The sequence below is a fragment of the Narcine bancroftii genome, chromosome 4, assembly GCF_036971445.1.
Source record: "Narcine bancroftii isolate sNarBan1 chromosome 4, sNarBan1.hap1, whole genome shotgun sequence".
In the NCBI taxonomy this organism is placed as follows: domain Eukaryota; kingdom Metazoa; phylum Chordata; class Chondrichthyes; order Torpediniformes; family Narcinidae; genus Narcine; species Narcine bancroftii.
The window spans coordinates 119,058,288-119,083,824 of record NC_091472.1 but is presented as its reverse complement, the minus strand read 5'-3'; the positions used below and the strand labels follow the sequence as shown (position 1 = coordinate 119,083,824).

The window sequence follows — 25,537 nt, the reverse complement described above, 5'->3', positions numbered from 1 at the left end:
GACTGGGAGGATGAGGAAGTTTTACTTTGGTCCTCTTCCTTCGAGAAGGATCATCATCTTTGTAGGTATTTCGGTGGATTTTGTATGTTTGCTTTTTACATCTTGATATTTGATTAATTTAAGGGATAGGAAGGGGAAGTGTAAAGAAGGGGGAAAATAAGGATTCTTTAAATCATATCATGTGGAAAGAGAATGTAATATTTTGTCTAATTGGATTTGCATAAGTCTTTGGAAAATTAAAAATATTCAAAAAACACATTTTACTTCTCAAGTTACTGGATTGTTTCGGGTTAATGTTATTCGAAGGTTTGAAGTATGCATCATGTGCGCACTCCTTAAGAGTGGTACAGATGGCAAAAGCTACCATTAAAGCACAATAGTGTTATGAGACCAGAGGACCTCAAAACCCAGCAGCAATAGTCACCAAGAGAAATGGTTACTTACAGAAGTTGTTTTTAATTATCTTTAAACATGAAAACAGGATCAAACTTTAACTTATTACAATTAACTCCCTTCTAATTCTAAGCACATGTGTATATAATGTGTAAGTTGAGAAAAGTTATTTGATTCAGTCCAATCTCACTTCTCATTCCTCCAAGTTCACTGGTTGCAGACAATTCTTATACTGTGCACAGAATTTAACATTTATAAAGTTCACCATGCTTTGGTACTTCAAAGGTAAATGGTTATTGCTCAGAAAGGTTCTTGTTGGTTTTCAGAGAGATTTGTTGTACGCTGGACACCCAGCCACTTCAGTTTCTTGCCAAAGAAACTTGCCCCCTCAGGGTTCTCCAGATGATAACCTCTTTCTTTCAGGTCACCACAGAGTTCCTTCTTGATTCTCTTATTCCATGTCAAACATGAGACAGCCAGTCCTCTCCTCTTACATGAACCACAAGAGTTTTGACGAAGCTGAACTAAGAACTTACAACCAGTCTTCCAAATGGGGTTTTCCACAAGCTTGTCCACTTGTCCTGTTCCAGTCCCAACTGTTGTTGCTGACTGTAGAAGTGATCTGTGTGTGTCTCTTTCTGACAGAGAAAGCCTGCAAAACCACATGACACTCCTAGAATAGCAAGCTCAACTCCAGACTGAATGCAGCTCCAACAAGCTCTTTCATCTGTTGCCTTTTGTAAACAACAATCCATTAGTGAAGTCTCTTTGGCACTCTCCAAAGCTCTAGCAAAGGCTTTGAGGCCTCAACATGTCTTGCATTAGTAGAGCTCCAGTATTTTAAATAAGATCTGTTTTAAAGTGTTTATATGTGACCTCGTATCTCGCCAAGGCAAATAGCGCCTTTGGAAGACTACACAAAAGAGTCTGGAAAAACAACCAACTGAAAAACCTCAAAGATAAGCATATACAGAGCCGTTGTCATACCCACACTCCTGTTCGGCTCCGAATCATGGGTCCTCTACCGGCATCACCTACGGCTCCTAGAACACTTCCACCAGCGTTGTCTCAGCTCCATCCTCAACATTCATTGGAGCGCTTTCATCCCTAACGTCGAAGTACTCAAGATGGCAGAGGTCGACAGCATCGAGTCCACGCTGCTGATGAGCCAGCTGCGCTGGGTGGGTCACGTCTCCAGAATGGAGGACCATCGCCTTCCCAAGATCGTGTTATATGGCGAGCTCTCCACTGGCCACCGTGACAGAGATGCACCAAAGAAAAGGTACAAGGACTGCCTAAAGAAATCTCTTGGTGCCTGCCACATTGACCACCGCCAGTGGGCTGATATCGCCTCAAACCTTGCATCTTGGCGCCTCACAGTTTGGCGGGCAGCAACCTCCTTTGAAGAAGACCACAGAGCCCACCTCACTGACAAAAGGCAAAGGAGGAAAAACCCAACACCCAACCCCAACCAACCAATTTTCCCCTGCAACTGCTGCAACCGTGTCTGCCTGTCCCGCATCGGACTTGTCAGCCACCAACGAGCCTGCAGCTGACGTGGACATTTACCCCCTCCATAAATCTTCGTCCGCGAAGCCAAGCCAAAGAGAAGATATGTGACCTACACTAAAACCTGCCCCAATCTCCCCAAAACACATCTATATTCTGTCACAAGTGAAACATTATTCAGCCAGCCATCTCCTCTTGTATGGACCACAAGGGCTTTGACCAGGCTGAAATAAGAACTCACAGTCTTCAAAATGGGGTTCTTCCACAAGCTTGCCAGCTTGTCATGTTGCTGCTGCTGAACTGTAGAACAGAATTCTCTCTTTTTCCCCACTCTCCGAGAAAACCATATGACCCTCTTAGAGCAGCCAACTGCCTTCAGACAGACTGCAGCTCCGGACCTAATCTTCCAAGTTCATTCATCTGTTGCTTTCCCAAACAATAATCCATTACTCCACAGGATGTCCAATCAACACCTACTCGTGAAGTCCTTGTAGGCATCCTTCAAAAATTTTGCAAAGGTACCCAAAGCCTGGACTATTTGGCTTGAGCAGAGTTCTGGCATTTTAAATGATATCGGTTTTGAAGTGTTTGTATATGAACTACACTAAAACACCTGCCACAATTTATCTCCTTCAAAACATATCCATATACAATATAAAATATAACAATCTGCCACAATTGGCTCTCTGAAGCAAATATTGAAATAGCAAATGATAAATATTTCTCAGCCATTTCAAAGGAAGTAGATGATTTTAGTCAGAATTTTATTGGAGTTGCTTCAAATGAAAGGACCGTTTAATGTCCCAAATAGTGGTGAGGAAGGTGGTTCAAGTGTAAGTGGTGGACTTCTTGTGGCCACAGTGGGGAGGTAGCATGAGGGAGAATGCTGGGAAAGGACAGATGGTCAAGGAGAAAGAAATCCCTATGGATTCCCCTTGTCCTTACAACAAGCCCGTCAGCCTTCACAGCCAATCTGTAATTCTCTGCAAATTCCATCATCTACAATGGGATTTCACTTCCAGGTGCATCTACCCTAATTTCCTACTGCCACTTTCCAGAGGCTGGCTATACTGTGGCAAGTCACTTCTGGCACCACAAAAGTTTTTCAGGTTACACAAATATTGATGCGGCTACAAAAAGCCCACTTGACAAGTATGCCATGAACCGCACAAAATATAGATGGATCGTTCCTTCACTAATGCACAGCGGCTGTATTGTCTATGAAATTAACCTCAGTTACACAAAAGTACAAAATTTCCTGTGACTTTGATTTATCCAGAGGATTTGAAGCAAGAGAACACCAAACCCTGCACATCCCCTTCCAAATCACACAATGTCCTGGCTTGAAAATGTATTACCTATAGCAGTGAGAGTATTTTTACTGGAAGCTTGCAGTGGTCCAAGATGGCAGTTTACACCATCTTCGAGAGCAGTAAAGCAATTAAGTGGGAAATGCTGACTTCGAAAATGTCCAGATGCTGAAAAATAAAAATATGAACTGTAGTTGCATAAATTCTATATAGTTATTTGTCATGCTGAGTAGTTCTGTGGTCTTAGAACTTAATAACCAAAATGGTTTGAATTTTTTTTGGACAGATCCCAGCAGCAAGATAAGAAATATGAATACATGACATAAGAATATGAAGAATTGGATGATGTCATGAAGTAATGAAATGAGACTTAAACATTGTTCGTTCTTTTCCATTTGTAAGAAGGGCCTCATCCAACAAGACTTTTAGTGGTCATTTTTTTGTGGACAGTACCCTCCTAATATCATCAATTGGTTTAATGTTTTGGTAATTGCAGCAAGAACATCCTTTCACTTCAGATGCTATCCTCCACTCCCCAAACCTACTAAAATAATTCTGGTGAACTTTTAAGCTCATTTTACCTGAAACTAGAGTCAATACATTAAGACGGAGTTTCCCAACTCTGCTAAAAAGGTACAAGTAATTAAAGAGTTACCATAAGCTGAATGTAACACAAGTTTCCCCCAACATTGTTCATTTGATTAAATTGTCCGAATGCAGCTCCCATTTTCTGGAGGAATAGTAGACAGTGAAACAGTGGTTAATTGCTTTGTTGGCTTACTTCATGAAAATTGGCGCATTTGGAAAATTATGAAAGGTAAGCTCATTTTTTGACCTTTTACATGTTGATTAAAGTAAATTACCATTATCAAATCATTCTTTTCCCTAGTGCTACTTTTAACGTGATTCCCCTGTAGTTTGAGCAGTCTGATTTCTCGCCTTTGTTTTTGTACAGGGTGATGATGCAGGCAAAATCTTCGCTAGGATTCTACTAAATAGAATAATACCTAGTGTCGCTGAGAATATTCTCCCAGAATCACAGTGCGGCTTTCGCGCAAACAGAGGAACCACTGACATGGTCTTTGCCCTCAGACAGCTCCAAGAAAAGTGCAGAGAACAAAACAAAGGACTCTACATCACCTTTGTTGACCTCACCAAAGCCTTCGACACCGTGAGCAGGAAAGGGCTTTGGCAAATACTAGAGCGCATCGGATGTCCCCCAAAGTTCCTCAACATGATTATCCAACTGCACGAAAACCAACAAGGTCGGGTCAGATACAGCAATGAGCTCTCTGAACCCTTCTCCATTAACAATGGTGTGAAGCAAGGCTGTGTTCTCGCACCAACCCTCTTTTCAATCTTCTTCAGCATGATGCTGAACCAAGCCATGAAAGACCCCAACAATGAAGACGCTGTTTACATCCGGTACCGCACGGATGGCAGTCTCTTCAATCTGAGGCGCCTGCAAGCTCACACCAAGACACAAGAGAAACTTGTCCGTGAACTACTCTTTGCAGATGATGCCGCTTTAGTTGCCCATTCAGAGCCAGCTCTTCAGCGCTTGACGTCCTGCTTTGCGGAAACTGCCAAAATGTTTGGCCTGGAAGTCAGCCTGAAGAAAACTGAGGTCCTCCATCAGCCAGCTCCCCACCATGACTACCAGCCCCCCCACATCTCCATCGGGCACACAAAACTCAAAACGGTCAACCAGTTTACCTATCTCGGCTGCACCATTTCATCAGATGCAAGGATCGACAATGAGATAGACAACAGACTCGCCAAGGCAAATAGCGCCTTTGGAAGACTACACAAAAGAGTCTGGAAAAACAACCAACTGAAAAACCTCACAAAGATAAGCGTATACAGAGCCGTTGTCATACCCACACTCCTGTTCGGCTCCGAATCATGGGTCCTCTACCGGCACCACCTACGGCTCCTAGAACGCTTCCACCAGCGTTGTCTCCGCTCCATCCTCAACATCCATTGGAGCGCTCACACCCCTAACGTCGAGGTACTCGAGATGGCAGAGGTCGACAGCATCGAGTCCACGCTGCTGAAGATCCAGCTGCGCTGGATGGGTCACGTCTCCAGAATGGAGGACCATCGCCTTCCCAAGATCGTATTATATGGCGAGCTCTCCACTGGCCACCGTGACAGAGGTGCACCAAAGAAAAGGTACAAGGACTGCCTAAAGAAATCTCTTGGTGCCTGCCACATTGACCACCGCCAGTGGGCTGATAACGCCTCAAACCGTGCATCTTGGCGCCTCACAGTTTGGCGGGCAGCAGCCTCCTTTGAAGAAGACCGCATAGCCCACCTCACTGACAAAAGGCAAAGGAGGAAAAACCCAACACCCAACCCCAACCAACCAATTTTCCCTTGCAACCGCTGCAATCGTGTCTGCCTGTCCCGCATCGGACTGGTCAGCCACAAACGAGCCTGCAGCTGACGTGGACTTTTTTACCCCCTCCATAAATCTTCGTCCGCGAAGCCAAGCCAAAGAAGACTTTTAACGCATTGCACTTGGCACCAGAAATCTCTAGGTCAGTGATAGATATTATAGCTTGTGGATTCAATTAAATCTCACCTCTTCTGACCCATTCCCGATTATGATTGAATAAATTTTTCTCATTTTTTAATTTGTAATATTTATGAGCTGCTTGTGGCCAGATGACCCAAACAAAAAAACGAAGTGTGCTGTGTATGATAATGTTACAGATTGGGATTTCTCTCAAATTCAAAACACCCAGCCATGATAGATGACAAGTTGCCAGTTCTGTGCCAAATGAGTCAGGAAGGTTATCATTTCCTGTGGATATCAGTAAATAACCAAGTTGAGAAAAGTGGTGTTGATTAAAATAACTTATTTTTACCCACCGAGAACTACCCAATTCAACCTTTGAAAAACCAGGCCTTCTCTTGTAGATGTTGCAATGTATTGGGTTGAATTGGAGTAAGATTTTCAGAAATCTGTTGTAATGCGATTCAACTTTAATAGCCAAGAATCATTTAAGAGAAAGATGAGAGAAAAAGACAAAGCACTTCAGCAGTTTATGGAATTTTGTGTTTACTCTATTGGTCAACATATTGCAGTTGTATTTTTTTTCTTAACCACTGTGCATTTGCTCGTTGTTACACTCCAGCAATTGCTTCATGAATCAGATCCATACATTTTCAGATCCATCTTGTCCCTGAAGCCGACTGTCCCTCCCTGAAGCCCATGCTCCTGGCCTGCATTATCAATCTTTGTGACTCGTGTCACTTGCGCATTTTCCTTGCAAATTTGATAGGAGGGTTCTGGATAGAAACATACCGACTCTTATACAATCATCTTATTAACAGGGAGTGTCTTTTCTATAGTTCATTGGTTTCAAAACATAATTACCACAGTTGTTTCATGTTTAGGATAGTCACAATTGGCTCTGGTTCTGCTTTCCTTCCACTTGAGCTGGCTTCATTGCACTGCATGCTTTTTGGACATAGCTGCATGGCACCATTTGGTTTCGCTGCCAATTCCAATTTGTATCGAGAGATTTTTGGTTACTTACTCCACTTTCCTCTGCAATCAGTTGATTTTCTGTCCACTGCAAAGGAGTTTGGGTTTTTGTATCTTCTCTGTCTGCTGGCCAATACAGTGGAACCCCAATTTAACGCAAACTGCTACAACACGATCAGCCAGCAGACTCCTTTTTATCCCCTTTCCAGAATTGAAATTGTTTTCAGTCAAAATGGAATGCACCATTAGAAGACAAAAATTAAGCTTCAATCACTTGACGCAATCAAGAATAAAAGTCAAACCCAAGATGCACACAACCTCACATACCTAATCAGCACTTGGTAACTAGAAATATCAGGAAGATGAGTTATGCATGTAACTTTGGAAAGTTGAAAAAGGGGTGGGACAAACACATGAAGACAGACAAAGATCATCAGCCTCGATGATTCCCTGTACAAGTGGTTCATTCATGCATGATCAGAAGGCCTTCCAGTTTCCGGGCCTATTCTCAAAACTCAAGACGAGAAGTTTGACCAGCTGATCAATGGAAAAACCGCAGTTCAAAGCAAGCAATGGATGACTAGACCAGTTTAAACACCACAGGATTTCTCAAGTGTTAGTGTCTGGAGAAATTCGCTCAGCCGACAATGGTACCGCCAATGAATACCGGACAGAAATAAACACTCTTTAGAAGGTGGCTAAATCAAAGAACAAGTGTACATCTGTGACGAAACAGGCCTCTGCTACATGATCCCAGACTGCACAGTCTAGCGAAGATGATACTCTGACACGAGGGGTTCCAAGAACGCAAAGATTGCGTGACACTGTTTTGTGCTAACAAGACTGGAACACACAAGTTAAAAGTACTTATGATTGGCAAATTTCGCTCGCCCCACTGTTTCCGCCACATGAACATAAAGTCGTTACCATTCGAGCACCCACAGAGGAGCTATGCTTGGATGACCTGTGTCATCTTTGAGGATTGGTTTTACAAAACTTTTGTCCCTGCTGTCTGCATTCATTTAAGGAAGCAAAAGCTAGAACCCAAAGTACATCTTTTGCTTGACAACTGTCCCGCCCACTCACTAGCTGCCAACCTATTAGGCTGTGACACAAAGATCCAAGTTTCTTACCTCCCAAGGAACACTACATCCAAGATCCAGCCCCTAGATCAGGGGATCATCTCTGTGCTAAAGCAGAATTAGGTGTGTGAATTTAGTTTGTAGAATTGTAGGCAAATCAACAATGCTGGAAGACTACCTAAAAAGCATGAACGTTAGTCACTTAGGTGGGAAGGGCAATCAGTTCCTTATGTGTGGAAAAATGCTGGGAGAATGGTCTGAGTCCAGGTCCAGGATTTTCAATTACAAAAATCCACCAAGATGATGAGCAAGAATTTTACAGCTTCACAGATGGAGATGAGTGAGACGCAGAGACGGTTTGAATTTAACAGAATTTTCACCAGTGGTGCTCTGCCGATGACAAATGCCCGACATGAGAATCGGACGGACTCAGATTGTCTGTAACATTTCTATAGATCGTTCACGAATCACAGGAGGATGATGTCGATGAGGAGCTCCTCCCCACCCCTGAAAGTGTCTGAAGTTATTGAGTACCTCGAGGTTAGCCAACGTTAGCTGGAGACCCAGGATGTGGAGCCCAAAAATCCTCCAGCTCAGAAGCACTTTGAATTTCACTTCCCGATAGCTATTTGATTGATCTTTTAAGAAATTAAAAATGATGATTGCAAATACAGGTAATGTTCATATGGTTTTTTTTTTTTAAATATACTTTTTCGTGAACCCTGATTTAGCACAACCCCACTTTTTTGTCAATCCACCAATTTTTTGGACCTGAACCATCACTGCATTCATTTCTTAATCAAGATCTTTCACCATTCATTTCGTCATCGATTTCATTGCTATTTCAGGACTTGACCCAAGTGACTGTAACACAATTTACATTGCTACGTAGATTTTAACAGGAAAAAAAATTGACAGACACAATTTTGGCAATCTTAAGATTATGAAGAACAAAGTGAAATCTTGAAATTTGCATTCTTAAAGATGAATTGATTTGAAAACCACATGAAAAATGATAACTAAGTAAATTCATAACCTGAAATGCTGAATGGCCTGTGCATGGTAATGAGCTGGCAATATTTGTAGTTTGCAAGTGCCAGGCAGTGCTCTGTGCATTATGAGCCCAGAGAACTCCAAAACCCAGCAGCAATAGAAATTCACCAAGACAACAGTTATTTAAACAAAAGTTGCTTTTAAATTTCTAACATAAAAATCAAACTAATTTTTGACCCCTTTCTAATTCTAAGCACACATATATGTAATTTGTATATGTTCAGGAAAGTTCTTTGTTTCACAGTCACCAGTATCAGGCAATTCTTATACTGTGCACAGAATTTAACATTTATGAATCTTCACCAGGCTCTGATGTTTAAAGTTAAATGGTTACCGCTCAGGAAAGTTGTCGTTAGTTTCAGAGAAATTTGCTGCTCGTTGGATACACACAAACTGATTTCCTCTAATCAGTCACTTCAGTGTCTTGCTGAAGGAACTTGCCCCATCATGGGCTTTCCAAACGAGTTCCTCGTTTCCCTTATTTCAGGAGAAATACTCTCGCCAGCCATTTCTTCTCGAAAGGACCACAAGAGTTCTGAACAGGCTGAACTCAGAACTCACAACCTGTCTTCAAAATGGGGTCTTTCAACAAGCCTGCCAGCTTGCCATTTTGCAGCCTCAACTGCTACTGTAGAACTGAACTCTCTCTCTCCCTCTCTCTCTCTCTCTCTCTCTCTGAGAGAAGAATCTTGCTGATAAAAACCAAAAACCTCTCCCAAGGCTCCAAACCCAATCTTTGAAAGATCTTAACAGTACTTCTGAGCTTGGACTTTATTGCCTATACACAATAGATCAGCATTCTTCATTGCTTCTGAAAAGTCAACTGGACCCTCAACATCTAGCTTCAGCCAAGCTCTTGCATTTTAAATGAAATGTCTTTTCTGAAGTGCTTCTCTGCGAAGTGACCTACACTAAACCATCAATCTCTTAAGGACATATTTATCCATAACCATTCTAATATCCCCATAACAGCATCACCAGCCAATCCCAGGACCCTCCACCCACCCCCCCCACCCACCTGAAAGGCAGCATCTACGAGAAATTTAATTAGCCAGAGGTGTTGAGGCCTCCAATGAAAAGTATTTATATCCAAGTTTCTAATCCATTTGGCATGTGCCCCATTTCTAAACCAAACTACTACATAACTTGCCAAACAGCCGACTTCCATGAAGTAGAAAATTGAGCAGATGCAGAAGAGCATAATCATCAAGTTGTTCTTCAAATGTCATGCTGTCCTGATGAGCCATTCACGGTCATTGGAGCATATTCGGAAAATTCCTCCTGCCAAGATTTTGGGTATTTTCACTTGTATTGTGATGATTTTCAGCAACTGACTGTTTTGATTAATGATGCTTGTGGCAAAGCCCACAATGTATGCGAGGTCAGGCAATGCAACATTTGTGCTTGAAAGGTGTACCCATAACTCATTAGGTTGCATGTAACAAGAGTGCATTTAATTTGTGCAGCTTTAATAGAATGTTAGCTTTTTGCTTAAAATGGTCCCACTGCAGTGAATAATTCTGTTTAAGTTTTCACATTCTTCTTCACCCAACAAAATTGTACCTCAAAATAATTCATTTAATCAGCTTTTTGTTGCCAAACGTGTGTAGACATGCTATAGCATTGTGTTTTACACGGTCAAAGTGTTTCTTGTCAAAGTGTTTCTTCCCAAATTGAAAATTTCTCTGCTGCTTGAACTTGTATTCAGCCAGGTGGTTTTGAATGTAGAAAGTTAAATAAATTAAACAAACTTTGGCCACGTTTTTTTAATAATTGTCAGTTGAATTTCTCAAAGCTGATCTCCATATCTCCCCCACTGCTTGAGATGGGTTTAATGGTGGAGATTATATTAATTCCATTATGTGTCAGGAATAATACTGTGCCTTGCACCCTTGGCATGATAATTACTTACCACATACCCGTCTGTGCCCACATCTTGCTCCATGGAGGTTGTGATCTGCTTAATTTTAAGTTTTGAATGGAATTGTGATTGAAACACTCAGGATCAGTTGCAGCAGTGCAGCAAATGGCTGTGGCATGTGGCTGTGTTGCAGACAGTGAAATTAGTGGAGTGCAAGTGTGATCAAAGTCACCCACCCTCAAACACTTGAATTCCCAACCATAGACTCTCACCTCTGCCCTGGCTGCCCGCCCATTTGAGTTCCCAAAGCACCAAACTCAGACTTGCCATTTGGTCTTAGCTGCCCGCCTGCCAATCCGAACTCCAGACGCCCCTAATGACACATGAACTTAACGTGGTCAAAAATAGTATGCACATAATAGTTGACAGTCTAAATTTTACCCTAAAATATGGTCCACAAAATTCCACTGTAATACCAATATATACAGTATGTGTACTTTTTGATTATTGAAAGTAAAACAAATTAAAATACAAGTTTAAAACTACATGAATAATTACATACATGCATTTTTTAATATTTATTAAAAATTGTAACAAAATAGGCAAAAGTAAAATTGTACATTTATTTTTTTCATGTCTTGTGGCTCTCAAACATCTGAAGTTAATAGTTTATGGCTCTTATAGAGAAGTTTGGCAACCCTTGATCTCTGCTCAACCAAGTCACAACCTAGTTGAAATTCCAGCTACCTGTCACTTTTGTTCTGTACCTTATCCCAATCCCATGAACTGTGCTAACGAAGGGCAGTGTAAGTATGAGGAACAGCACCTCATTTTCCTTCTTGACATGTTGGATCCTTTCAGAATCAATAATGAATTGTACAATTTCAAGTAATTAGTTTTCACTGTGGAACAAAACACTGATTACCTTCATTCTGTCAATTTTAGACCTGGGCTCCACAAAGACAGTGTTGGTCACTTTTGCTGTTGCCATCATGGAGGAAAGCATCTGCCAAATGTGGACTGACAAGACAAACTGAAGCATATTTGGGCCTCATGTCATCTCATTCAACCTGCCAAAGACCCACCATGACAGCCTTGCCCTTCAAGGCTTGCCTGTACCAGACCAAATCATCTCACCACCTACCTCCAAAAGCATTACAACCCTGCATTAACAAGTTTTAAACGGGACCAAATCACAAATACAAATTGGACACAAGCTCTGCCCCAGTAGCACATCACAAACTATCCTTGTCCAGACACCACCTGCCAATCCCACTTTGGCCTCAGCTACTACAGAAACCACAAAACAGACAGCATTCGAAATTTCAAGAATTTACTAAAAACCCAAGACAGATTTACTACCTAAAAACCATAAGACAGATTTTGCAGTGAACATGAAGCATCTAACTCAGCAGTCACTTCAGTGATCCATCCAACATGAAAAGACAAATTTTCAAATTTGGATTCAAAAGCTTTATTCACACTTTATCCTGCTTTTGACCCAATACATGATCAATTTTACTGACAATTTTTTGAAAATCAACCTCAATCCATTTCCTTCATGAAACTATCCAAATTAGAATAATCCATGTCTTATTTTGCAGGAAGCTCAGGATTTTGTACAAGTCAACATTCTACTATGCTCCTCTACTACCCTCAATGGGATTTAATCTGCTGAAGTTGCACTCAACTTCCTAAATCAGTGATTGAAATGATTTATGCAATAAATCTGCCCTATTCAAATTAAAGGAAGGCCTGAAGAGTACAAATTAAAAATTCTGTTACTCAGCAACATTAAACAGACAAGCATAAAATCTGATCACACAAACTCAAGGTTCATAAACAGATAAACAGATCTTGGCTTCAATTAAAGTTGTCTCCATGCCAGGCCTTTCAAAAATTTCTTCTGTGTACACCAAGAATGTACTGAAACATTAGGCTTTTTCCAAGTGGACTATCCACCACTAAGAATGCGCCTGAAGCAGCAGAAGCATCCCTTTAAATTGCAGATCACGTGGCAGCGTTAAAAGCGCAGCACTGGCCACCTGAAAGGACAGCTGCACCAGGATGCACATCTGAGTGCATTCTGGCTCCTGTCTCTTGGGCTGTCAATTCAGGATGGCTGGGTGTTAGCTAGGTCAGCCAGCGCGGGCTATCAGTGCAGGGACATCCCCACACTGATCCTGCTGTCCCACTCATGGGGCTGGAGCGGCCAGCGGGTGAGTGCGGGGGCTGGAGTGGCCGGCAGGGGAGAAGAGGCACTCGAATCGGGTACTGTCATTGTTTCTGCCAGACCCCTTCTCCCCCGCCGCCCGCTCCAGCCCCCTTCTCCCCACTCCCGAAATCAGTCATGACAGTGTGGGGACACCCCGCGCTGGCTACGAGCAGGGCAGCGGGATCAGGGCGCTTACAGCCCGCGCCGGCTGCCTGACAGCATGGGGACTGGGAGAGGAGCTGTCAGGCACTGGCTAACTGACTGTCATCTGAATGCAGCCACTTTTAGGGGGATGCATTCAGATGGCTGGGGAGGCCACTGTGCTACGGAGATTATCCCTCTTGGAGGAGGATTACCAAACTCGCCTTGCAGGCACCTCCTGCACATTCACGTGGCCTTCCCACAGCCGTATTTTGCCAAAATATGCGGCTTTACAAGGGGGCCAATTGGGCACCTGAAAGTGCCTAATGATTCAATTCAGTCTTTTTTCATCCACTTCTAGAGTGTTATTTAAATGACAATTATTAAGTTGGTTCTCAGCCTTATTCCATTCTCTCAATTATTCTTTATTTACCAAACTACCTATAACAAACTCAGACCACCAGTGGTTAGCTGGATAGTGAGCTCAAGCCCCATCCCAGACCAATAGGATTTATGTTTTTGAGGGAAAATTGTTATTTAGTTTTTGCCATGAATTTTCACCATTGCTTGACACACTTATTATATCATTGAATATTCATTTTTGCAATGTCACCACAGACCACCTGGAATAAGTGGTCCAGAGACAAGTTAGAAACAGTAAAGTCCCCATTTTCCTACATTCAATCAACTGGCTTAAAAAGAGGACAATTAAATTCCAGTGAATAAGACTGGGTGAATGGACCCTGGGAGAATGGGGAGTGCTGAGAATTCATTGTACATGCATGCCCTGCAGAATGGGCAATGCCCTACGATGGGTGCGTATTTTTTCATTGTGGCCACTTGTGTGGAAATGAGCTGGGTTGTCAGTGCGAGGAAGATGCGCCAACAGCCTGACCAGGTCACTTGTGTGGAGGTGAGTCAGGTAGTGCCGTGCGAGGAAGATGCGCTGAAAACTTCACTGGGACATTTGCAAGTGGTTAGTCAGGTTGTCCACAGATGAAGGTGCTCCAAGGCCTTGACTGGGAGGGGACACTGGCGTGGAGGTAATTTGGGTTGCATCAAGGGTTTGACAGGCACATCAGGATAAAATCCAGTCCCCTGAAGATCAGAATGGTTGGCTTTGTATGGAGCCAAAAGAGATGGGAAATAACTTTTTTTTTTAAAAATTCCCCCCCCGCCCCCCCAAATCAGTATTCATTCAGGAAACAAGCACAGAGTAATGGAAAGTAAGGAAAACAAGCAGCTAGGTCATGGAACCTATATAGTTTAAAGAAGCAGAAGTGCTTGATGTCGAACCAAAGTGTTCTATGCCTTTCACTGCTGGGGCAACTCTTCCAAAGTGTGTCTATCCCTGCCTGGTAAGAGTTTTTATTAAGTATATCAGTAAGGCTTTATTTGTAAACTTGGGGGATGTGGTTAATTATGCTGGTGGCATGGTTATTGCAGTAGCTACAGTGTTGTTACAGTGCCAACAACCAGGGTTAGAATTTAAATTTTGTTATTTACGGGAAATACTTGGTTAAAGTGAACTTCATATAATTAAAGACTACAACACTGATTTTCTTTCAAGCTACTTTCAGTTTGCATCATCTTTTAAATGGTGTACAAGTCTCAGTCAACTGGAAAATTCACATAGCTAACATCCACTATCCCCGCAGGTGCCTGATAATAGGGATTTTACTGCATTGACCTGGAACACAACTCACATGATCTTAACATTTTCCAGAAATCAACAAGCAAAAATTAAGTCAAAAGGTGGCAAATTATGGTTCTATCGCAATACACATTTTTAAAGTGCGAACACTCAATCCTGCTCCTTTTTCAAATAGGTATACAGCCAACACGAAACCCAAAGCAAATCAGAAAATCCCCTACTTCTACACACCATATCCTTGTTGCTCAAAGCTTGTGCATTTGGCAAAACAAATTTATCCAAAGAAAGGTTCCCCTAAATTTCCAAATAATTTTTGTTGAATAGAAATGCAAATTCTTTTTATCTAATGTGAAAACAAAACACTACAATTGCAGATCTTAAAACGTAAATAAGTGTTAATTGCTGGAGGCAATGGCTCCAATTGAAACCAGAGGGACATGGGGCACTCAGATGGGAAATTTAAGTCAGCATGGACAAGGTGGGCTGTAGGACCAATTTTCTTGCCTTCTGGCTCTATGATTCTGTGACGATATGGTGGTGAATACAACAGTTCAAAATTAATCGAGTGACAACAGATGCAGGAGCAGTCAAGCCTAGGGTTGCTGATTCTGGTAACACTCCGATCTTACTCCAGATCAGATTTGGTGTAGGATCTGAGACACCACGAATTGCATGGTGATTCTCAACCTAAGTTAGGGAGACAGAAGAAGTTTTAAGTATTTTACTTCAGTTGTAATTGAAAACAAACTGTATTGCACTTTTCATTAAACTTTTAAAAGTATGAATTATGGGGGAGTCACGTGATGGAGTAGTGGCCAGTCGGGGAACTCCAGCCCTCTCCAGAAAAGTTAAAAAAAGAGTGAAAAAACTAAGACACAAACACAAAAACCAAAATAAAGTGAAAATAAAGGTGTGGAGAAAATAGCAGCGAAAAAAAGAAAAGCCAAAAGCAACGGGAAGAAGAGAAGAAAGGACGTCGGAAGAAGAAGGTGAAGGCTTTACCTGTCCGAGGAGGCCCGCCGCGGAGAGAGAAGCCCGCTCCCTAAGGTCAGTTGAAGCCCCGAACTTTGGACTACAAAAATGGCTCAAGGAGCCAAAAGTGCGCAACCGCACAAGACAAAAATAACTCTGACGGGAGGGGGGACCAGCTGAGGAGTCGATCTCCACAGCTGAAATTGACAGCCACAACAAAGCAGCAAGAGGAAAACACAGAAAATAATGAGAGCAAGAAAGAGAGTAAAAAGAAATCAAAGAAACAACAGATGACCAACCCAGAGGAAGAAGACCAGCAGCAAGACACTTCTAAAATAAGACGACCAAAAATACCCAACAAAATAAAACAAACAAACCAACAAGAAAACCAGAAGAGACAGAGGTAAAGGACACAGATCCTGGAATGGACTCAGAAGAAGGAGGAAGAACAGAGAAATGGAAGATTACGGGAAGGGCAAGACAATGGATATTTTTTTTAAAGAATATATGGAATCAGTAAAAGAATGGCAGTCACAAGAATTCAGTGAAATAAAAAGAGTAAAAAGTACAAAATAAAAAATGAATAGATTAGAGATGATCATGTCAGATATAGGAAAAAGAGCGGACAAGGTGGAAGAACGAGAAACAGCCGTAGAAATGGGAAGTAGAGGACTTAAAAAAGAAATTAGAAGAATCCGATAAAAAAAGGTAAAGAGACAAGAGCTGTTAGCTCAGAAGATAAATATAATGGAAAATTATAATAGAACAATATAAAGATACTGGGCCTTAAGTAAGATGAAGAAGGCAAGAATATGAGAGAATTTATAAAAGAATGGATCCCCAGGAAGACCAGAATTACAGGAAGAAATGTAAATAGAAAGGGCACACAGAACATTAACCCCTAAACCACAACCATAACAAAAACCAAGATCCATTCTAGTAAAATTCTTAAGATATACAACGAGAGAATATATTGGAGAAAGCAATGAGGAAAATAAGAGAAGACAAAAAACCACTGGAATATACAAAGGTCATAAAAATTTTTTCTATCCAGACACAAATTTTGAACTCCTGAAGAAGAGGAAGGAGTTTAATGCAGCAAAAACGATCCTATGGAAAAAAGGATATAAATTTATGCTAAAGTATCCAGCGGTACTTAAAATAGTTATTCCAGGAGAGCAAAACAGACTATTCTTGGATCCAGAGGAAGCAAGAAAATTTGCAGAACTACAAAACAGAGAGATGAAGATATGTAACGAGAACAAAAATGACCACAAACTATATGTATGTGTATGTATATATTTTAAAAAAAATAGAATATAGGTAAGAACTAAGAAGGGAAAGAAAGGGAAGAAAGGAAGTATGGGGGGAATTAAGACAGTGACCTTTGTTGTATATGAAGATTAAAATCTTTTCTGGGGGGTCTGGGTGGGGAAGAGTTACGGTCACTGCGAAATCAGTTGACGCCTACGAGTGAATTCGCAAATCCAAATGGAGAGGGGAGATGTGATTGCCCGAAAAGGGACAAAGGGCAACTCAGGGAGGGGAGGGGATAGTGGGGTTAAAGGAATTTTAGATAGGAGAATAAGGGAAATGTTTTATGTTTTAGAAATGTTGTCTTATAAAGTGTTCAAAAAAAAGAAAGCAGAAATGGATAAGAAGGAAAGGTGATGATGAGGAAACGGAAAGGAAAGATAAACAAAGTATGAAATGGCTATGTTGAACTATATGACTTTAAATATTAATGGAATACATAACCAAATCAAAAAGAAGAAACTGCTAAATTTACTGAAAAAAGAAAAAATTGATATAGCATTTGTACAAGAAACACACTTAACTGAAGTGGAACACAAGAAATTAAAGAGAGATTGGATAGGACATGTAACAGCAGCGTCATATAATTCAAAAGCTAGAGGAATAGCTATATTAATCAGTAAAAATGTACCAATCAAAATAAAAGAGGAAATGATAGATCCAGCAGGGAGATATATAATGATAAACTGTCAGACATATTCGGAGTTTTGAAATTTACTCAATGCATATTCACCTAACGAAGAAGATCAAAAATTTATGCAAGATATTTTTTTGAAGATAGCAGACACGCAAGGGAACATACTAATAGGAGGGGATTTCAACCTTAATTTGGATTCAAACATGGATAAAACTGGGGAAAAAATTAACAGAAAGAACAAAGTAACCAAATCTATAATTAAATCAATGCAAGAAATGCAACTTTTGGATATATGAAGGAAACAACACCCAAAGGAAAAGGAATATTCATATTATTCGGGTAGACATAAAACATACTCAAGAATAGACCTATTCCTGTTATCAGCTCGCATGCAAGACAGAGTTAGGAAAACAGAATATAAAGCTAGACTATTATCGGACCACTCACCCCTGTTATTGACAATAGAGTTAGAGGACATCCCTCCAAGAATGTATAGATGGAGATTAAACTCCATGCTACTTAAAAGGCAGGATCTTAGAGAATTAATTGAACGACAAATTAAAATGTACTTTGAAATAAATACGGAATCAGTGAAAGATAAGTTTATACTATGGGACGCAATGAAAGCGTTCATTAGAGGGCAAATAATAAGTTATGTAACCAAGATGAAGAAGGACTACAATCAGGAAACAGAGCAATTGGAAAGGGAAATAGCAAATATAGAAAAAGAATTAGCAATGAAGGAAGACACAACTAAAAGAGAATTGGCAGATAAAAAAATAAAATATGAAACACTACAAACATACAAGGTGGAGAAGAACATAATGAAGACAAACAGAAATATTATGAACTAGGAGAAAAAACGCACAAAATTCTAGCGTGGCAGTTTAAGACAGAACAAACTAAGAGAATGGTATTGGCATCAAGGAAAAAAGACAAGCAAATCACATATAATCCAACGGAGATTAATGAAAACTTCAGAGAATTCTACGAACAATTATATCAAACTGAAAATGAAGGGAAAGAAGACAAAAGAGTTGAAATTTTAACTAAAATAGAACTACCGAAATTACAAAGAGGAACAAAATAAATTAACAGAACCATTTGAAATAGTAGAAATACAAGAGATAATAAAAAAAACTACCGAATAATAAAACACCAGGAGAGGATGGATTCCCAATAGAATTCTATAAAACATTTAAAGATTTATTAATTCCTCCCCTCCTGGAAGTAATCAACCAGATTGATAAAACACAAAGCTTACCAGATTCATGCAAAACAGCAATAATTACAGTAATACCAAAGACAGGGAAAGATCCACTCGCACCAGCGTCATATAGACCAATATCTTTACTTAACACAGATTATAAGATAATAGCTAAACTATTAGCAAACAGATTAACCGACTATGTACCAAAAATAGTAAATCTAGACCAAACTGGATTTATTAAAAAAAAGACAAACAACATTTGTAAATTTATTAACTTAATTCATGCAGTATAAGGAAATAAAGCTCCAACAGTAGCGGTTGCTTTAGACGCAGAGAAGGCCTTTGACAGAATAGAATGGAATTATTTATTCAAAGTACTACAAAAATTCAGCTTACCAGAGAAGTATATTAATTGGATTAAAGCATTATACAAGGGGCCATTGGAGAAAGTGACAGTAAATGGATATATATCAAAACAATTTAACTTAAGCAGATCAGCAAGGCAGGGATGCCCACTATCGCCCTTATTGTTCGCGTTAGCTATAGAACCACTAGCAGAATTGATAAGAACAGAAAATAATATAAAAGGGATAAAAATAAAAGACAAGGAATATAAAATCAGTTTATTTGCAGATGACGTTATAATATACTTAGCAGAACCAGAAATATCAATAAAAGAATTACATAAGAAATTGAAGGAATATGGAGAAGTGTCGGGGTACAAGATTAACGCAAATAAAAGTGAAGCAATGCCAATTAATAATGCGGATTTCTCAAAATTTAAGAAAGAATCACCATTCAGATGGCAAATGCAAGCAATGCAATACCTAGGTATACAAATAAATAAAAACCTCGGCCATCTATATAAACTCAATTATTATCCACTAATGAAAAAATTACAAGACGACTTAGAGCATTGGAAAGACTTACCACTAACACTAATAGGAAGGATAAACTGTATTAAAATGAACATTTTCCCAAGGATACAATACCTATTTCAGGCATTGCCAATACAACTGACAGAGAAATTCTTCAAGGAGTTAAAGAAAATAATAAGGAAACTTTTATGGAAAGGTGGGGGGAAACCGAGGATAGCACTAGATAAATTAACAGAATGGTATAAAGAGGCTTACAACTGCCAAACTTTAAAAATTATTATAGAGCCTCACAATTAAGATACCTATCAGATTTTTATCAAACAAGGGAAAAGCCAGATTGGACTAGATTAGAACTAGATAAAATAGGGGAGAAGATACCTGAACATATATTATATAAATGGGATGAAAAATTGGTACAACGTAGGAATTCTCCAGTATTACATCATCTGCTCAATATTTGGAAGAAGATTCATGTAAAAAGGAATAAAACAAATTACCAACTACCAAAACTAATACTGACAAAATCAGCTAATCCCTTTTACAATAGATAACCTTTCCTTTGGAGAATGGGAGAAGAAAGGGATCAAAAGAATAGAAAATTGTTTTTCGGGAAATAAATTATTATCCTTTGAACAAATGAAGGATAAACATAATATAACTCATGATACAGTGTTGGCATACTACCAACTGAAATCCTACTTGAAGGACAAATTGGGAAGCAGTCTGAGGTTACCAGAGGAAGTAATTTTGAATATGTGATTACAGACACAATGATAATCAAAAAATTTATAACAAACATGTATATTAAACTCCAAGAAAATGAGAATGAGGAAACAAATGGTAAAACTAAACAAAAATGGGAACAAGATCTAAACATAAAGATAAAGAATGAAACATGGGTGAAGTTATGCTCAGCAACTATGAGAAATACAATAAACACGAGGTTACGTATGATACAATATAACTGGATACACAGGCTATACATTACACCTCAAAAGTTAAATAAATGGGACCCAACAGTATCTGACAGATGTTTTCACTGTAAAAAGGAAATGGGAACAACAATTCATGCAATTTGGACATGAGAAAGTGAAAAAAATTTTGGGAAGATCTCAACCAGATATTAAATAAAATCACAAAAAGCAACATCACAAAAAACCCAGAGATCTTCCTCCTAAGTAACATAAAAAACAAAGAATTTGGACTTGATTTGGATGGTGCACAAAAAAGATTTGTTATGATAGCCCTAGCTGTAGCAAAAAAAATGTATTATGTTAGCCTGGAAATTAGAAGATAACTTGAGAATACAACAATGGTATATAGAAATGAATAAATGTATTCCATTAGAAAAAATAACATAATTTAAGAAATAACATTACAATATTTGAACAAATATGGGAGCCATACATGAAACATAATAGAGAAAACCTACCATGGACATCTACCACCTAAAATTGACAGAAGGAGAAGAGAATGAAAAGAACTGACTCAGTGGAATTTCTTGTGTATTTTTATTGAGTGACAACATTGTTTGATGGGTTTAATGTATCTTATTTTCTGAACTTTAAATAAATGGGAGGGGAGGTAGGGAGGGAGGGAGGGGAGGAGGAAAGGGGGGAGAAAACGTCACTATATATTTAAGAAGGAAAATGTATGCATCTTGATCTATATGGTTTATAGTGTGAAATATAAAAATTTTAAAAAAAAATTCTGAAGTTAGTATCAGAATGTCTGCTATTTAAAAGTTACTCAAATGTCATGGATCTTTGATAGAGGGCTGGTTTGGGCCTCAGAGCTGAGACCCTACAACAACAAAAAAAAAAATCACCCTGAAAACCTCACTACTCAACAAGGATGAGATCAGCAAAGGAAGCTTTCACATGCAGAGCCCACTATGCTCAAATTCAATATTCTTTTTTGAAAAGAGGATAGAAAGAAAACAGTAATTTCAATACAAAAGGTGTTCAAAGAAACTACAAAGTAAACTAGCTTTGTTTCTAAATTAAACATTTTTTTTTAAAAAGTCACAAATACATGGAAGAACTTGTTCATTTGTAAAAGACCATAAATTCTTATGGTCTTTTACAAATCACAATGTCATAATGCTAAGTTATAGTGTGAAGCCAAGTTGAGTGCAACAGGACAAGAAAGCTGGCCTTGAACAGGTCAAGCATACGTCAATCTTCAATTTCAAACACAGGTCACATTTAAAACAGGTCAACAACTGAGAAGAACTATTACTGCATTAGCAACAAAAGCAGCATTTCAACATTCACCTTCCCTTTGCATCTGCCATTAATAAGTCTCTGGTCAACTGATATCTTGCAGAGGAATTTTTCTACTGGGGCAAAACCTTCTGCCATTTCATTTCCATCAGGATATGCAAAACAAAGGAAGCTCAGAGTACAAATATGAAAGAGTTCTAAGAGCATTAGCTAATATTTTTAGAGTTTCTGTATTTAGAAATGTAAAATAAATATTTTAGCAGAATCAGAAATGCAGTACAACTCCTGTCATCCAAAACTGGATTCTCCAAAATCCTCATTTATCTAAAACTTTTTCAGAGCTGAACTGACCAGGGACGTCAGGCTCCCGGCACCAGCAGCAGCAGACTTCAGGCTTCTGGTGCCAGCGGCAGGGACTTCAAGCTCCCGGGTAAGAGCGGGACCCTTGGTGGGGAAGTGTCTGATCAGTGGTGGTGGCCAGCATTTTTTTTTTGGTGAGTTCAAACATTATTTGAATGCTTAAAAAGCCTCACCTTGTTGTTTAAACACTATTACAAGTGATTTGCTGTTGATCATTTGCTATACAATTAAACTTTGAAATCCCTACAGATTATGTTTGCATCGATTTGTACTTAGTTCAGATTAGCATGCCCAGATTCTGAACAGCACACATTTGGTAGAAGTCAAAGCATAGAAGCAGGGTGGATTGAAGATTTTGATACATCAGAATATTGGCAGATACGACAATGGGCACTTTTACACAGCCACTGAGAAGCAGAAATTTGCACAAATTTTCTGCTCCGTTGGCCGTGTAAAAATATGACAGAATTTATTTGCTAAATTCCATCCTGTAATTTTTTCCAACAAGAACCTTACACTTTTCTTTAAATAAATACAGAGCAGGTGTAAATTTACCACAGGCACTCTAAGAAACTGGGCTAATGAATACAATGTTCCCCCTCCGACAAACCCCGCAACACAGGAAGGCAGTGTAAAAGTACTTCCTGTGTAAATATCCACTCTGGAGATAAGTATGTAAATTTTTATGGAATTTTTCATTTATTTCTGTGTAAAAATCATAAATAGAATAATTCTGTGTACACCATGCATTCTTGGTGAACAATGTCAGAAGGGATGATTAAAAAGTCATTAAATGATGTACAAAATTACATCAAGGTGAACAGGTGAACCATCAAAATGTCAATGGCAAGAGAAGCTGGGTGACAAAAAAAAGCTACCCTTTCTATCTTACAATAAAACCCTTCATGGTGATTCAGATTTCATTAAATAAAAATTATGAATGTAAATAAAGACTAAGCGGAATGTCAAAAAGACCAAAGCTGAGTATCCTGAAAAAAGAATAAAAACTGGAAGACCAGAGGATCCAATTCTCAAAGCTAAACTTCCTCAACACCAATCAGCAGACCTGCAAATTTATTATTGCATTTGTGAAGCAGAAGAAATTAGGAAAAATTTCCTCTTCAATAAAAATGAAATATCAAATGCATACAATAAACAGTGAAAACTGACAGGCATTGATGACCTAATATGCAGAAAATTTAAAATAAATCATGTCACATGACTTAAGTATCCCAAGTGGTGGAATCAATCCTATCCCCTCTTAGTCAACATTGTAATTTGACACATTGGTATACAGATATAATTATACCCTTTCTGAATAAAGAAAATGAAACAATCTGTGGCAGTAGTGAAATGATTGCAATCAATGAAGTGGGTCATGGCGCAGGTGACGTGCTCTTGTATTTTGTTCTTTATTTTTTTTATTTTAGGTTTCTTCGGGTTTTTCTTAAGTTCCCTTAAGGGTTTGTAACTTTAATATTTGGTTCTTCATATTTGTTTATACAACCTTTTTTTGTATTCGGGTATGAGAGGGAGGGGAGAGGGGTAGGGGATTAAATAGAATCTGCGTGTTATATACTATTGTTGAAAGAGATTATCTCATTTGTTTGGATTTGTATGAGTTTTTGAAAATAAAAAGAAAAATTAAAACACATTATAACTTAACCCTGTGGAGTCCATGTCCTGGTTTTCAGGAACTACCAACAAGCCCATTTCCTGGACTGGCTTGACACCCAACGACCAGCTAGTTCATACTGGTATCCATGCTGTAGTTTACCCATGGAGCCAGTCCAGAGGATACATTATGAAAGATTAAAAATGGCCAGAGTCCAAAGGGTTAAAAGAATACCATGGGAAAGAAGGTTCAAGAAAAGAATGCTCCATTGTTGTTTGCCTTTTGCAGCTAGTCTATCAACTTTCACAGCCAACTTCACATCCACAAAACCCTCTGAACCATGTTTTTCATAATTATATATTAAACATGCTCAAAATAACATTGTGGTTCATCGTGTGCAGTGTACTTCATGCTTCTGAAATACATGGGCTATCTAAACTGTTGGAAATTCCATTTATCAAAATCTTAGTAACTGGTAAATATGTTCACCCAGCTGCATATTATTTCTTTTCAAATTGAATTTTAAAGTTATTTCACTTACCCAAGGACCTGTAAGTATCTTGGGAGATGCTCCAATATATACTTTTTATGCAAGCTGCTGGAGGAAAGAAAATATATCAATTTATTAATTAAAAAGGAGGGCAAATTAAATTCAAAAGATGCAAATGTATGATTGATAAATCTATTGTCTAAAATGCTTAATAACTATACACAAAGCATTCACCTCATTTGTCCTGATGAAATACAAAATATTTTGGTCCACTTTTGTTTCAGTTTGCAAAGCAAGCCAGAAAAAATCATTCTTAAGGCGAACTTGCTACTCTGGACTTCAAGTCAACTCCAGGTAATGGATTATAAACAAGGTCACAATGCATCCTTCAAATCAGTGTTTGCTTACAATTAGCAGCACATATCTTTATGCTAGTCGTTTTATTACAAGTGAATTTGAGCATGTGACCATGCAGGATTTTTGTCTGCTTTATGTTAGTTACAGCTGACAGAAGCTTCCACCATTCTCATCTATTACACTGGATTTATGCCAGAAACTCAAAATGTAGATGTTGGTTTTTATGTTTCAAGTTTCTTTATCCATAAATGTTTAAAACTGGCAGCATCAGGCGAACAATTTGTCATTTAATTGTAGCTTCCAAGTAATTGAGTATTCATGGTCTGCAAAGAAAATCAATTATCCTCCTCGGTTTTCAAAAAAGCATCCTATGAATATTTCTGGGTAACAAAGAATTTAGCAGTTATTCTTCCTTTTAAATTAAGTGCAATTTTCAGCGATGTGTTGCAAACAGAATTAAATGAGGAAATAAAAAGTTTGGAGATATTCCACAGGTCAGGCAGCAGTTAAGGAACAGTAAACACACAAGTTCAATGGCCTTTCATATACTGTTCTCTTTTGTTGCACTTCTAATGAAGGATCACTGACCTGAATCATTAACTTCATTTCTCTCTCCACAAATACTGCCAAGTGCCTCCAGTATTACTATTTTTATTTAAATTTTCAATCTGCCATTTTTTTTTTTTTAAAAACCATTTGTAGGTCAAAAATATTTATTCGTGCAATACTTCGGAAGCAATCGAGGAGTAGTAAACAGAAAAGCAA

The 25,537-nt window shown here is 39.0% G+C and overlaps 1 protein-coding gene across 10 annotated transcripts in view; it reads right to left on the bottom strand.

The window, feature by feature from the left end:
- Positions 1-25,537, bottom strand: part of arvcfb (ARVCF delta catenin family member b) — a 312,666-nt gene that overhangs the window by 232,252 nt on the left and 54,877 nt on the right. For 7 of the 10 annotated variants that reach the window (XM_069932586.1, XM_069932585.1, XM_069932587.1 and 4 more), the window contains one exon: positions 24,467-24,520. The exons of 1 other annotated variant lie outside the window; for it this stretch is intronic. The gene's annotated coding sequence lies outside the window, so the exon portion shown is untranslated. Of the gene's footprint in view, positions 1-24,466; positions 24,524-25,537 lie in introns of all 10 variants that reach the window. 2 more of the 10 variants (XM_069932580.1, XM_069932584.1) reach the window with 1 other exon arrangement.